The sequence below is a fragment of the Tamandua tetradactyla genome, chromosome 3, assembly GCF_023851605.1.
Source record: "Tamandua tetradactyla isolate mTamTet1 chromosome 3, mTamTet1.pri, whole genome shotgun sequence".
Lineage (NCBI taxonomy): Eukaryota > Metazoa > Chordata > Mammalia > Pilosa > Myrmecophagidae > Tamandua > Tamandua tetradactyla.
In genome coordinates this window covers 108,657,128-108,674,012 of record NC_135329.1, presented here as the reverse complement: position 1 = coordinate 108,674,012, position 16,885 = coordinate 108,657,128, and the positions used below count along the sequence as shown (strand labels likewise).

Below are 16,885 nucleotides of genomic sequence, written 5' to 3'. Positions count from 1 at the left end.
CTATTAGGTAATATGAGGCCAAACTGAATTGGGATGGGATTTTATCCAGAATAACTAGAGTCCTTACAAGCAGAGGAAATTTAGACAAAGGAGAAACAGCCAGGGAGATAGTCAGTCTGCTACATGACAAAGTGAAGACTGAGTTATGGATTTCTGGCAAGCCACCACTAGACCACTATGGATTTCAGAGAAAGGATGAACCTGCTGAAATCTTGACTTTGGATTTCTAGCCCCCAAAACTGTGAAACAACAAATTTCTGTTGTTTAAACCAATAGTTACGTGGCACTTGCTATAGCAAATGTAGCAAAGTAAGACACTTGACAAGACTGAATTCTACTGTCTTTGTAATTCAACAATCCACAAACATGCAATTAAATTGTGTTTGACTTTCAGGAATATAAGGTCTATGATATCAATAAATAGAGGTTATTTTTAGGACTGTCATGGAAACTCTGAATTTTCAGACTGACCTGAGCTTAAAGTGAAAGGACTTGACCTTGTCATTTTATCTCTATAAGCAATCAAGCCACTCAAAAGGACTTCTCCCACAACACAAACTTTATAGCTACAACTACTACCATAACAGATGTAACTGGCACTTTGGCCAAGAACAACCATGCAAAAAACATTTTAGTGTATTTATTTTCTCTTGATGGGTAAACATCTTCCCTACCAAACTGCCAAGTCTTCCATCAAAGTCAATCCTTGATTTAATATAAATTTCATATTTTTTATAAGACCTAATTCAATTCAAGATGATCAAGAGGCTCCTGGTGCTTTTATGTAGACAATAATGATATAAAAGTTAGGACTTAATATCCCTGATGCCCATTAGGTATAAATTTATAATAGTCCATATCTCACTTTCAATGGAACATGTACCCCAATTGTAGTGCGTGTGCTTCAAGAGTACGGGGACTTGGAAATAATAGTGTGTACTCAGGACTTGGGAAAGTATTTGTAAATAGCAAATAAAATTATTTAAGACATTTAAAACCCAAGGTGTCCTTGTTTCCTGTTCTGAGGAAGTTTTTCATCACTCAGCTAATGTCTAGATGTTGATCTCTATTCTTTGTCATCAAATAAAGTGGAAGATTGGCTTTACCTTGGACTAATAGAATCAAGGAGAATATTTTTTTTCTTTCCTTTATTGTCTCAAAGAAAAGAAAACAATAATATTTCCACTTGGAGAGAAATTGGGACATAAAATGGAAATAAGAAATTGTTGCCAGTTTTGGGAGAGATTTATCTGTTTTCAATCAACTTTTCTGTGAAGTGCAGACCACCAGAAAGAAAATGATTATAGCTCTAACTGGGCCACTGAGGAAGTGGGCTCATTAATAACAAGGTAATGTAGCAACAGGCTCAACTACAAACCTGACTCCTGGAAAGCACCACAGGTAGAGGAAAAATATCATCTCTTCATCTGTTTTTGTGGTATTTGAAAGAAAACATTCAACATGGCTTCATTCTACATCAGAAAACTCTTAAATGTTATCCCCTCTAAAATGACATGCTCCTGTACTGACACAGTGCTCATAAAATGTCTCTTTACCCCAGTAACATTTCCTTTCTAGAATATAGATTTAAAAAAAAAAGTTCAAAAATGTTTGAACTTTCCTACCTTTCTATATCCAAAGCAAGAGGCAGCAAGTAATCTATGCTATCTCTGATCCCCAAGCCAAGAGAAGTTCAAAAGCAAAAACTATCCAACTATCCCAGTGATTCCTCTTTACTCAGAAGCTTCCAGTTGAAATAACTAATATAATTCAGGATCTCCAAGGAAATATGTAATTAATAATTACAAAAGCAAGTCAGTCATGAAAATTTAAACATGCTCATCCTTTATGATTATTATTTGGTGAATAACCATAAAATCTCATTAATTAGGCTGTTAGTATTTGAATTCATTTTTTCTCCAAGAAGGGGAAAATTATTCCAAACCAGCATTGCTTGTCAAATGTTCCTGATATAGCTGAGTTAAATATAACCACTGTTTAGAAGAAGAAGAAAAAAAAAACTCACTTGGAGAAATTGATATTACCAAAGGTCAAGGGGAGTTACATTTTGTTTGCTCACACAGACATTTATCTAATTTAGTAACAATTTCATAACAATCTCACATTTGAAAAAAAGGGAAGGCAGAAAACATAAGATAGAATTACATTTCATGTAAAAGTAACATTTAGGGAGAAATTCATTTTGGTAGAATTGTACATGCCTTGACAATTTGATTTCATCAAATGACAAAGGGGAAAAAAAAAAAAACACCTTTACAAGTCAGAGGTAAATTATATACTGACTGTAGAAGTGTATGCCTTTTATTTTTGTCAGTTTCCATGTTGGCTTATCCTATTTCTGAACATCACATAGAGGCTTCCAGCACTTCTGTACCTACTTCTTAACATAGGCCACAAAGACCTTTTGCTTGGTTTGATGTGTTTCCTCACTCCAGGAGGTTGTCAATTTCAAAGATGATTCTTCTTGATATATCTTTCAAAATGTCCTTCATTCTACTTGTGTTTTACTTTTTGCTGCCTCTATCTTTTTCTTTCCTTCTTGTTGATCACATAAAAGACATCTTTCCTCATTAAGCAGCACGTCTTACATTTCCGTAATCTAAATGTCAGGGAAATGTTTCACCTTGCCTTATCCTCCCCTAGTTCAATGACTTAGTTGTATTCTAACCATTTTCTCTGTAGAATCTTCTACTTTTTCCAAATCCTTTATTTTTAGGAAGCATGCAACTCTAGGAGAAAAAAATAAACATTTGAGAGTTACATATCTGTAAAGAATTAAACCAACACCAGTGCTATTTTCTCTATTTATATTGTGCTGACTCTCATCTTTTACATCTCATATCAAGGCTCAACTTGTGCCTACCTCTTCTGAAAGGGCATTCCTTCTTAATATTTCTCCCAGTTGAGTCTTCTATACACAAGTAAGAAATTTTGGAATTGCTTATTTATAAGGAAATCATCTTTGCATGATTACAGCTCATGTGAGGAATCACTATTTCCTACATTTTCTGAGTATGGATTGCAGCAGTGTGATTTGCATGTATGCTGATGACCTCTTCAAACTTTTGAAAGAGGGACACATGAGATTAGGATTAAATTAATTCAATTTTGGATGTATTAAAGAATCGGCACAATTTCCAGTTTTTATCCACATGGCCATGCTGCAAATCCTACCTCAGAACTTACAAATTAAGTTAAACAGTAAGTACTCACCACCACGAGAGGAGAGAAATCAAAGGCAACCCAATAAGTGTGTTTGCTTTTTGAGGTGATAAGCACCATGTTTTTTTCTGCATAACACTCACTCTTCCTTTTACTGAGCACAACCTCCCTAATTTCCTTCAGGAACCACCCCTTACCTGCTCTCAGTTCTTGAGATTCAGGAAGAACTGATGTGACCCCAGGCCCAAGAGTGGTCATTTGACACAGGCCTGGCCAGAAAAAGAACACCACACAGAGATTCGGCTTCAATGCAGACACATAATACGAGGTGGAACAAAACAGTCCAGGAGTCTTGTCACTGGGTTCAAAAGCATCCCTTCCCAATTTGAGGACTTGTGCCAGCAGAAGAGCCATTCACTGTCTTTAGGGGGAGCTCTCTATGCTGATAAGCATAAGCCTGGCACTGTTGTTGGCCATCTCTGTCACTTTGTAGAAAATTTGCCATTAGATACAGCCAACCCAGAGAAAAACAGAGTTTCAAAAATTGGAAAAAACAGTTGATTGAGGCCTAATCCAGTTGACTTCTCTTTCCTTTTTTATTTATATTAATTCTGAGTTTCTTTCACTTGCCACTGAAAGAGTCCTGATACCCAGAGCCTCACTAAGATAAACTAAGCATGAGTCTTCCTAAGGTTAGGGATGACTCCTGTACTAGTTTGTTAAACTGCCAGAAACAATATACCACAAATGGAGCAGCCTTTAAAAAGGGAATTTAATAAGTTAGAAGTTTACAGTTCTATTTCTGCAACTGTGAAAATGTCCAAATTAAGGCACCAACAAGAGACTACCTTCACTCAAGAAAGACTGATGCCATGTGGAACACCTCTGTCAGCTGGGAAGGCATGCGGCTGGTGTCTGTCGGTTCTTATTCCCGGTTTCATTACTTCCAAATTCTGATGTAAGTGGTTTCCCCTCTAAGCTTTTGTGGGCCTTCACTTAGCTCCTCCAGGACACAATTCTGGGTTCTGGCTTGCTTAACATTTCATGAGAAAGCACATGGTCAGCTCTATTGGTTTCTGCCCACATCTAGGCATTTGCTCTGTCTGTTGGCACTCCAAGCATCTCCAAACATCGTGTTTCTGCCAGCTCTGAAGCAGATGTTCCCCAAATGTCTGCATCTGAGGTTTCTCCAAACTGTTTCCCCTTTTAAAGGACTCCAGTAAGCTAATCAAGACCACCCATTCAGTCACATCTCCACCTAATCAAAAGACCACATCCACAATTGGACATGCCACATCTCTGTGAACATAACCTCATCAAAAGACTACACGCACAGTTGCAAGTCTCACATCTCTGTGGAGATTATCTAATCAATTGGATTTCCACCCTACAATATTGAATCAGGATTAAAGAATGTGGCTTTTCTGGGGTATATAACACTTTCAAAATAGCACACCATTCCTGATAGAAGGAAAGAAGGAAAAGAAAAAGGTGAGGGAGTAAAAAAACAACAAAAAATGCCCCAACTCATTGTGCTAATTTTCTATCCCTTTGAAAGCTCAGCCTCTGAAAATAACTATGCCTTAATTTCATCCATCCTCTTTAAAGGTAGAATGCCTCACTTGGATTCTAAAATTTTGGAAGCTGAATAGAGAGGTGTAGCGAAAGAAGAAAGAAGAAGGACTCCTGGATCCCCAAAGGCTATAAGAAACCATTAGATGGGCTGAAAGCAGGAACTCTTTTGCTTACTAGGGTGCTAAATGAATTTAATTTGATCTATTATGCATTTAACATTAAATAACATGTAAACAAAATTCTGAAAACATATAGGCAAAGTTCCTATCTAAATGAGACATATAATCAGGGAGTTCACAGTATTTTTAGGAATCTCATTGATAATATACAAATGTATTTTAGAATGATTTGGTCACATTTGACTTTCAAATTCATTCCCTCTAAGGTATTATGCATGAAAGATGGCAGCTTTTTGTTTCTCTGATGAGTTACATATCACTTGCAAATTGTTTCTTGTTTATATGTCTCACAGCTTCAAAGAGGTAATATAAACAGTGGGGTTACATACATACATTCTCATGTTTTATAAAATATATGATATTTATGTACAAATGTGTGGTGTATGGTATGTATATATGTGTTTATCTTTCACATCAAATAATAGGTGCTCCCTAAATATGTCTGTCAAGGCTGAAGGTAGAATTTGATATATTTGTGAGTATACTGATTCTCAGTCTAATTTAATGGATTTTAATAAGAAAACTGCTGCATTCAAAACCTTGTAATCTATGCGTTATAGAAACCAATAAATAAGATTTATATTCTTCTTTTCCTCAAGGAGCATAGACTCTAGCTGTTGAAAACAAGGATGCAGAAACATAACAACTAAATATATCATTAGGTGGATGTTACAAAAGCGAAAAAAAGGAGGAAGAAATTACTATGATCGCTCAGGCAATTTCTGATCAGGGGATACTACAGAAGTTTCTTTAAGGGAGATGACATTTGAGCTGGGTATTGAAGGAGATTTGCATTTTTACCAGGTAGAAATCTCAGTCCAAGTAAAGGAAAAATATATAACTAAAGATCCTGAGGCAGAAAAGTATATGCTAGCTCCAGGAAATGATAACCTGGGAGGAGAGTTAAAGTCAGCAGTCCAAGACGAGGCTAAATTTGTGAGGCTTTGGGGATTTTGATAGAGAAAGAACCAGATGCTCCTTCAACAAGGTAGCTCTAGAAATGTGGAAACCAAAGTTTTAAATGGCTGCTAATATCTCATGTGTTCTGTATTTAAACCTCAGTGACTTTGGGGTGTGTGTTAATAGTCACCAGGAATATGGAAGTTGGAAGAGTCAACGCGAAAGTCTTTTTCTGCCTTAGGGATGTTTAGGTCTTCCTTCAGCTCAGTTGATTTAAGTGCTTAACTTTTACTGGTTCACTTAGTACAAGTTGCTGTTCAAAAAGAAAAAAAAACACTGGCTCTCAATTATTGTATGACCTTTTGGGAATTTCAAAGAAAGTCTAGTCACTGGGTTCAAAAGCATCCCTTGCCCTTTTAGGAAACTTTTATTCATAGAAGGAAAGGCTTCCCTCTCTTTATTCACAGTTCTGTGTTCTCTATTAAGTTTGCCTTTTCCTCTAGGGCTGACCTGCTTTCCCTTCATAGCATGTTGTTTTCAAAGAGTCATTTGATGTACAAGAAACCTTTTGCTTAAAAATAAAAAAGGAAGCTGGAAGAGTGATTTAGAAAGAAAGATGGAGGGAAAGGAAAAGAAAATGTTTTGTCATGCTTCTTTTTTTATTTGGTGGTAGGAGGGGTAGATAAATGTTAATGCAAAATTTTTGCACTAAAATGTGCTAACTTCCAACTACAGTGCACACTTTATGTATCTATCATTTAATTCTGTAGCTGCATGCCTCACTTTGACCAAACTGGGACATAAAGATACATATTACAAGCAAATTATTCTTTCGTTTGAAATGAGATAAAATCAATAATAAGAAAGGAAGAGACATTATCTCCTTATTGTCTATTTATAGAATCCAAACCCTTTTATAGGACTTTTGAAAATCCCCAGGTATAGATCTGTGACCAACCCAAATATACTTCCTTCATTTCACTCTCTAAACTTTAGCCACCTTAATTTATGGGACACTTGCACCAGTCGAGTTGTCTATTGTTGTATATGCATAGCTTATTCTTTGGTCTTATTTGGGTTATTGTATGAACCATTCTCAACATCAGAAATATTCTCTCCATTCCTTTCTATCCATCCATCTAATTCATCCACCCAAGATCTACCTTGCCAGGAAATCTATCTTATTTTGTTTCTAAACTAAGATTTACTCTACTTCTTAACAAATTCCATATTCTACTACAAAAACATGTTAAGTACCGTTAATTTGTATTGCATGTTTGATTTCTTCAATCTAGATAATAAGTGCTTCAGGAGCAGAATCAACATTATATCCCTCTCCAATCTCCCTTTTCTTAGTCCTCATTAGTTTATAAGTTGTTATAGTAAGTTGGTGTCCTATAGTGCTATTAGCAGGAGAGAAAACAGTTAATATATTTAATTAAAGGCTTAGGATTAACCAGATATAATGCACAGACAAAAATACATACAGAACACTAATGCTATATCAAATCCCTATTTTCTATATGCTTTCACATTCTCGGCTTTGCAAATAGGTGCTTCATACATTATTCCTTTGTAAAGTTGTAATCAGGAGTTCTTTATGCAGATGTTTTATCCTCTTCCCAGATGGAAAATAAAAGGTACACAACCTTCACCCTTCCCACTAACTCTGTCTATTGCTGATCTGTCACTGCACTCTTTACCAATAACCAAGATGCAGTCTTCAGAATTATTCTCAACACAACACAGGGCACAACAGGCAGGTGCTAACAACGGCTTGAAATTGACTTAAGAAATAAAACCTATTTTTTAATTTCTGTAAAACTGTAGGCGTGCTGAAGGCAACCACCCTGTGTGTTTTATTCACCATAGCAATGATTGGGTGCATAGAAGAGAAACCAACAAGAGAGGCTTAACAAAAGAGAGTTTCTTTTACTTAGATCACTAAGAAGGAATGCCATGGTAGAAATCCAGACATGGAATGTGTTTCTGAGGAAGAAGTTAAGGACTCCAGCTCGTTCGATCTATCTCGTATATTTTATCCATATGATCACAAAATGATGGCAACAGCGCCAGCATTGCATGCCAGTTCGTGACAAGGAAAACGAGGAAAGGTCAAAGGCATGACCATAGCTAATTTAAACCATTTAAACAGAAAACTAATAATCTCCCTGAAAACTCCATAAAAGTAAATATCTATAGATCCTTGGCCAAATAAAAATAAATAGCAAATATCTATTCACCAAACTATGTTACTCAGCTAACCATGTTGTTAGAAACCCTAAGAAATCTCAAGCTTTTTTTTTTTAATCTAAGCAGATTGTCCTACACAAGTTCAGTTTTCTTTAGTGATAAAAACAGGAAAAATCTTTATTTGGTAGGTAACTAGCAGTCTGTTCCACAATGCTGAACTTTTAGCACAATGTTGAACTTTTGTCATATGTCTAAGTGTGTATCTGTTGCAGAGTGCCTGTCAGAGTAAACACTCTTATAAAAATATAATGAGCGAACTAATGAGTGAATTATTCAACAGGTTATAGCTATCATACTTGACCGAATTTGTTTTTCTTTCTCTTAACCAAGCTGCCAGCCTTCCTCCACACATGCCCACTCCCACCCACGTCCTGATTACCTCACCACTTTCTCTCCCCCAGCTACCCAGGCTCCTGATTGGGATTTCTGCACCCCCTCCTCCTCTCTCACTGCCCTTGCAGGCTCCAGGCAGCCGATTTACCACACAGAAAAACCTTCAGAACCAAGTGGTCCTAACTGCACCCTCAGTAATCCCCTCTCTCACCCCAGAGCTCAATCCCCCTTACTATCATGGAGGGCTTTTCCTCCAACCCGCTCTCAGCTCTGTAAAAAGCTGGCAGTCATTGAACCACGGTGACTCAACAGGCAGAATTCTTGCCTGCCATACTGGAGACCCGGGTTGGAGACCCGGGTTGGAGACCCGGGTTCGATTCCCAGTGCCTGCCCATGTGGGGAAAAAAAAAAAAAAGCTGGCTGCTCTCTGTTTCCATGGAGTTAAATTCTACTTTCTCTCCTCTGCTAGAGGGAAAATTATCCTTGCCTGTTGAGAGAATTGCCCCATGCAGTTCTTGCCTTGACACAGGTTTTTATCTATGGGCTCTCATAGGCCAATATAAAAAAACCCAACGATAAGTGAATTAAAAGTTGTTTAAGACTATCTCGGTACACATATCACAATACTACATATTAGTAGACATTTAACAAAAGCTTCATAATGGTAAAAATTCCAGAAAATAATTACATTATTTTCTCTATCTTCCAACTTATCTCAGTGGCTCTAGACTATATCTCTAAGGAAAAGCACACTTTCTTTTTCTGTTCTGTGTCATAGACTCATTCCTGGTAAAAAGGATATGATGCATGCTTGACAGAAGCACTTCAATCTCCTTCAATGATTACCTGTGTCTCCAGAAAGGACACTTGCTACCTAAACATGAAAAGATTGTTTGCTGTTCCTGAGAGTGGGCAGGTATAAATCTATTTGCTGAAACAACACTTCAAAATTCTTTTTTAGTCTTGAACAGTCCTCTAATTTGTCACTACATTCATTTTTTGTCTCTCTTTAGACCTAGGAATTTTCTCATTGAAGGACAATATTTTCCTGTTGCTAAGAACAGGCTGATTTAATTTAGAATACTCTTTGGGAACTTTTTGAGAAAAGAAAATTAAGAAAAAAAAGACTTGCAAAGAAGAATGAAGACTTTTAAAAAAAAAAAATTAGAGAAAACACTTAATGTGCTACACACAGACATCACACTAACAACCTAGGAAATTAGAGTCAGAGGTAAAGCATGAAAAAATATCCAGGATCTGTAAGAACAGTTCAGAAGGATAAACCAAAATTACTTGTTTTTTAAATAATAGTAAGCATAGTCAATGCAAATAAAAATTCCTGAGTGCCAGGCACTATTTCAAGTGCTTTATGCATATCACCTCATTTAACCCTTATAACTCTGTGAGGTAGGTACTATAATTATCACCATTTTCTAATTGAGGAAATGAGGCTTGCATCAACTGCCCAAATCACAAGCCTGCCAAGTGACAAGCTTGGATACAAATCCCTGTGTCTGGCTCTAGAATCAGGGGTCCTAGCCACTTGACTGAACCATCTCAATACAATTTTTCTATAATTTTTTATTAGAAAAAATCATACTGAAAATACAGAATTTCCATATACCACCCCATCCTGCATGCACAGCTTTTGTCCATTACTAACAATTTGCATCAGTATTATACATTTGTTACGATTGATGACACTATTATTATCATTGTAGCCTTAACTACAACCCATAGTTTACATTAGGGTTCACTGTTGTACAGTACTACAGTGTTTTTTGAAAACGTTTTATTCTACTATCATATACAAAAACTATAATGCAATATTTTGAGGCACTGTATTTGAGATGACCCTGCCTAACCTCTGGGTAATTATTAATTGTTTATGATTAGCACAAGGGTAAACAACAAGAAAACTCAAAAGCAATGACAGCATGTGTGAAAGTTGACTGTTTTCAAAGGAGAATCATAAAGGATATCTCAATTCCCAGGAAGTAGGGAAACAAATTATTTTAATGACTTTTGCACGGATGTACTATGTATGCCTGCCATCCTGAAGTAGTTACCAATTCTGTTCACTGCACAATGAAAACTTGTCTCTGCTAAATATAAATCTGTAAAGACTGAAGAATACTACAATTCTATGAGAATATAAAGGATATGAGAAGGTTTGAATAAACAGTCTAAGATGGAATTCAGAGAGTATTATACACAGGCATTCTGAAAGAAGAACATAAAAGGGTCTTTAGCAATCATTTCCCAGCTGTAGGGTCTGAAGCTTGGTCTTTCCTCCCCCAGGTAGCAGAACAATGGAAGTCTCTTTACCATCCCACTAAGGGTTTAGCTACTACAGGTTTTGTTTTACAGGCATGTTGGGGCATTGAGTGAGGAGTCTGTTCACATTAGAGACTGAGAAAACTCCAGTGACAGAAAAATTTCGGCACACTTTCCCAATCCCTTAATAGGAGGTGCTGGCATGGATTGAGCAATACCCTCTCCAGCAACGACAATTGAGTTGATTGGCACAGACCCTGCTTGGAAATGATGGGAGACTGATGTGCTTGTGAACTCCGATGAGTCAACTGGAGAGGACTCAGCTGCATGCAGCCTGCTGGGCACTTAAAACAGTTCCATCACCTCGTTCACCCTACCAGACCCTCCTGGGCAGCACTTCTTCCCCTTTATTTGACAAATATCCTGTACTGCATTATGATTTTGGCAACAACTATGGCAACCTATTATGCTGGTTAAAGCTTTTTTTTATTACAAGCCAAAGAAGCTGATTTCCACATTGGAAGAATCCAAGGTAGCTCTGGAGTTGCCTGGAGGTCAGGAATTACAAGTCTCCTAGGAGATAGTCTTGTCACAAATCTACCATATGGTGCCCGGTGGTAAGAATTCCCTTGAGAGTAAATCTGGCTGTATTTATGGAAAAGAAATTAGGCTAACGTGACCGACTTGTCCAGTTTCCCAGACTTTTCCCACAGGAATCACAGAAAGTCCCATGTCCCAGGAAACCCAATCCCAGGCAAACTGTTATTGCTTGGTTCCCCCATGGCCAGCCTGTACACACTAGCACACACACACACTCACACTGGAATACTCCTTCTTTGCCCAGCCTCCTTCAGTGCTCGTAAACCCATCACATAATATGTCTTTATAAGGCCATATTCTTTTCTTTTCCTTTCACAATAAATCCTGGTGGATTATAAAACCAAAAGCTTGAATCATTAGCAGAATACTACCCCCCTCAAGAGAAGGGAGTGCTTATCTTCAAACATTCCTAGTAGGAAATATTTACTTTCACCCCTAATAAAGTACAAGAGACAAATTAAGTCTACATATTAAACAGGTTTAGATTTCCTATCCTATCATACCCAAAGAAAGAGTCCCAGGTGGATATGGAATCACACACATACACACTATATAATTAGATGACTTCCTATTAAAGAGTTTGAGGATGGTCATAATTGAAATTATGTCACTAACAAGAAAATGCATCATCATTCTGAATTACGCACCTGAAGATAACAAAGTGTCTTTCAAGATCCACGAAAGCCAGTGAATACGTATATTCCTTAGTTAAACTAAAGGCATATAGGCAGCAGTTCTGGTGACTTGGAGATCCCGGTAGAAAGCCAGTGTGGAGGGGCATGGGAAGTTATTTTCATCTTATTTTCCAAATTAATATCCCGATTGTGGTCGTTAGATTCAGTTGTCAACTTGGCCAGGTGAAGGCACCTAGATCTATTGCTGTGGACATGAGCCAATGATGTGTGAACCTCATCAGTTGCTGATTACATCTGCAGTCAGCTAGGAGGTGTGCCTGCTAACAATGAATGATGGTTGATTTAATTGGCTGGTGCTTAAATGAGAGAGCTCAATGTAGCACAGCCCAAGCAGCTCAGCATACCTCATCTCAGCACGTGCAGCTCAGCCCAGGCCTTTGGAGATGCAGAAAGGAATCACCCCCGGGAAAGTTGTTGGAACTCAGAGGTCTGGAGAGAAGGCCAGCAGAGATTGCCCTGTGCCTTCCCACATAAGAAAGAACCTCAGTTGAAAGTTAGCTGCCTTTCCTCTGAAGAACTAATGAAATAAATCCCCTTTTATTAAAAGCCAATCCATCTCTGGTGTGTTGCATTCCAGCAGCTGGCAAACTAGAACACCAATACTGAAAAATAAAAGGAGAATTAAGACATGAATAGATTTACCAATGGCTTTTATAATAGAATTGGGCAAAGCATGACTTCTGACATCAAATTATGGAGAACTAGTAAACACGTAAGAAAAAATCTGGAAAATAGAAGTCCTGGATTCTGCTCCTGGTAAAAGTTGACATTCTCTAGCAAGTTAGTCAATTTTAAGTAAGGGCTTAACACTAAAATGCCTATAGTGCCAAGAAAGCAACTTAAACCAGGATCAGAAACAACTGGAGACCATGTGCTACGTCTAAAAGAAACAGTTTCTTGGATTTACCAAGATTATTTCCATTGCAGGTAAAAATCCAGTGTTTATGTGAGAATCTCGAATTTATTATTTTTTGGCTACTAATTCACACTCGAAAGTATTATGCAAGTCAAAACATACCTACAGCCTGGATCTGGCCCAATAGTCACATATTTCCTATTTGTGCTTCTAAGTCTTTGTTTTAATACCTTTGATTAAATGAAATTGGAGTAGAAAATGATGTTATGGGGCATCCAGCAGCCTGTGCCTCAGGGGCCCCAGGGGCTGCACAGCCAGCCATATGGAAGCTGAAAAGGTAAACTTCACAACCAGGATTCTTCAGATACACTCAGATTAACTTCATCTCAACTACTTAGGCCTGGAGGTTACTCCCAATATTTATTATTTTAAAAATCATGACACAATTTATTTTTTAGTATTTTCAACTTAATCCTTCATTTTACTGTTTATAAAAAGATATAAGGTGACTCGATTGTGGGAAGATGGCACAGCGGGAAGCTCCAGGAATCAGACCCTTCAACAGAACACCTATTGAACTGGCAGGAACTGTCTGAATCAATGATTTTGATACTCTGGAGTCTAGTGGAACACTGTGCAGCATTCAGAGAAGAGCCAGAGGAAGAGGCTGGTAAATTGCGGCAAACACTGGTGAATTTCATTCTACCAAGCAGCAGTTACCACCTCCCATCCCTGAGACTCGTGGCAAGCAGCAATGGGCATCCTCAACCCTGGCTCCCATTGCAGCTTGCTGGGGTCAAGGTGGGATCTAAAGCTCTAGTTCCTCACGATCCAGAGAAGTGCAGTCTGATCAGCTACTCCAGATTGCTGGTGACCCGGCTCTGAAGGTGTACATTGTTCCAACCTGCCTCAGGCAAAAGTGGCAGAGGAATCTTAAGGACACTGCCCTTCCTAAATACTACAAAAAAAAAAAAAAAAAAAAAAAAAAAGAGTCAAAGGGCTGCATTTACTGGGAAAATGCCAAATCAAGAAAATGCAGCTGCAAAAACCAATAGGGTTCCCCTTGTCCCCTTCCTGGTCCCTCCCCAGGGCAGTGTGGAGCCTGCTGGTGCTCCCGTTGTGGATCTCTGGCCTTGCTCCTGCTGGGAAGGATGGACCTAGGAAACTTTCTTCTGGCTTACCCAGCTCTGAATTGGTCCCCATGAAAAAGCACCCTGGGACAACTAAAGCAGTAGAAGAAACAATGAGAGCAAACAGACTGGGGCAAAAGCTTACTTGTATTAAACAGACAACCAGGAGAGGAAGAGAAAGTCTATTTCATGGGAAGCAGAGGGAGCATTCAAATTCCTGTAAATAGAGGAAATCCTAAGGTCACTAGCAAGCACAGGTCCAGGACAAGAGACAGGCTCAGAAAATGAGAGCGAGGACCCTGTACTTTGCATTTGCTTTGGGCTGGCAGAAGAAAGAACCTGAAGAAAAGACAATTGAAATAAGTCCTACTGAGGAGCAGAAAGAAAAAGAATTAGAAAAAGTAAATATAGTCCAAGGACCTATGGGAAACCACAAAGCAATATATGCATTATGGAAGTCCCAAAAACTGACAAGAGAGAAAGGGACAGAAGGAATATTCAAAGAAATAATGAGAAAAATCTTTCCAAAATTAGGAAAGATGTGAATATGCACAATCAAGGAGTCTCAATAAATACCAAACAGGATAAACATGAATAGATATATGCCCAGACACACAGTAGTCAAACTGTTTAATGCAAAGGGCAAGGAAAAGAGCTCTGAAGGCTGCAAGAAAAAAGCAACATGTTATGTACAAGAAATTCCCAAGTAGTTTAAGAGCTTATTTCTCAACAGAAACCATGAAATCAAGAAAGCAGTGGGATGAGATACTTAGAGGTCTGAGAGAAAACAGTTACCAACCAAGAATTTTATAACTGGCAAGACATTCTTTCAAAAAAATGAGGAAGCTATAAAGACATTCCCAGACAAGCAAAGCCAAGGTAGTCCATTACCACTATACTGGCCCTACAAGCAATGCTAAAGGGACTTCTTTAGTATGAAAGGAAATGACACTACACAGTGTATCAAATCAGTATAAAGGAATAAAGAACTATGGTAATAGTAACCATACAGGTAATTGTCAATGCCGGTACTATTCTATTGTATTGTATCTTGCTTATGTGACTCCACTTCTTACTTCTTACAGGCACTAAAATGAAAATGGATAAAAAGTAATGATACATTGAGTGGGCCATGGTAGCTTAGCCGGCAGAATTCTCACCTGCCATACCAGAGGCCCGGGTTTGATTCTTGATGCTTACCCATGCAAAAAAAAACAGTAATGATACATCTATGACTTGGGACATGTACAAAGACATAACAGGTAGCATATACAAAAAAGGGTGGGGTTGAAGGAGTACAGGTACAGTATATGTTTGTTATTGGAATCAAATAAAATGTACTTGTTATAAATTTAGTACGTTAAATTTTAATCCCATGGAAACCACCAAGAAAATATATGAAAAATATATTATGAAAGAAATGGCAAGGGACTAAATATGCTACAATATAAAAAAACAAATAAACATAAAAGTAGACATTAATGGATGCACTGAAGGTCAAAGATGGTATAAAATTTATAAAGATAAAATAATACCATGATAGAAGAAAGTCCTGCATTAACATTAGTGACTTTAAATGTAAATAAATTTATATTTAGATTAAATTCTTCAAGCAAAAGACAGAGTTTGGCAGAATGAATTTAAAAAGCATGACTCACCATATGCTGTTTAAGAAAATTATCTTAAATTCAAAGACATGAATGAATTGAAACTGAAAGGATGGGGAAAAAAACTATACCAAGGATAGAAAAAACAAACTATACCCAAAGAGAGCTGGGGTAGCTATATTAATTACAAATAAAGTAGAATTTAAGTCAAAAACTTTTATGAGGGACAAAGAAGATCATTATATCTGATAAAAGGGTCAATTCACAAGAAGACATAACAATTACAAATACATATGCACCTAATGGCAAAGCCCCAAAATATATGAACCATATATTGGTTGATTTACTGGGAGAAAGAGATGGTTCTACATTAATAATAGGAGACTTCAATCCCTTTTAAAAATGGATAGACACTCTGGATGGAAGATCAATAAGGAAATAGATGACTTCAATGTTACTCTGCAGTAACTAGACCTAACAGATATATATAGAACAATTCATACAGCAGCATCAGAATACACATTCTTCTCTCGTACACATGGATCATTTTCCAGGATAAACCACAAGTCCTAATAAACTAAAAAAATACTGAAATCATAAAAATCAATTGAAATCATTCTCCAACCACAATGGAATGTTGCTAGAAATCAGTAACAGAAGAAAAAATGGAAAATTCACAAATATGTTCTAATTAAACATTGTACTTTCAAACAGCCAACGGGTCAAAGAAGAAATCATAAGGGAAATTAGGAAATATCTTGAGGTGAATGAAAAGGAAAACACAATACACCAAAACTTAAGGGATGCAGCAAAGATAGCACTGAGGAAGAAAACTATAGCTCTAAATGCTTATATTGAACAGAAGAAAGATCTCAAATCAGAGACTTAGCCTCAAAACTGGAGACTAAGGGAGAAAAAAAAACAAATTAAATCTAAAGCAAACAGAAGGAAGGAAATAACAAAGATTAGAGAAGAGAGCAAATAAATAGATTAGAAAGACAATAGAGAGAATAAACAAAGCCAAAAGTTTGTTCTTTGAAAATCAATAAAATTAACAAGCCTTTAACTAGACTGATGTGAATAAAAGAAGGAAGACATAAATCAGTAAAACCAAAAATGAAAAGGTGGACATTACCACCAGACCCACAGAGGTGAAAAAGACTATGAGAATGATATGGACAACTATATGCCAACAAATTAGATAATCTATATGAAATGGACAAATTCCTAGAAACACACAACTACTCACACTGACTCAAGAAGAAATAGATGTCAACAGACAAATAACCAATAAAGA

At 37.3% G+C, this 16,885-nt stretch overlaps 1 protein-coding gene across 8 annotated transcripts in view; it reads right to left on the bottom strand.

Moving 5' to 3' along the window:
- LOC143677591 (uncharacterized) overlaps nucleotides 1-16,885 on the bottom strand; it is a 309,085-nt gene that overhangs the window by 171,779 nt on the left and 120,421 nt on the right. For 2 of the 8 annotated variants that reach the window (XR_013172700.1, XR_013172703.1), the window contains exon 6: nucleotides 2,200-2,750. The exons of the other annotated variants lie outside the window; for them this stretch is intronic. The gene's annotated coding sequence lies outside the window, so the exon portion shown is untranslated. Of the gene's footprint in view, nucleotides 1-2,199; nucleotides 2,751-16,885 lie in introns of those variants that run through there. 8 annotated transcript variants of the gene reach the window in all.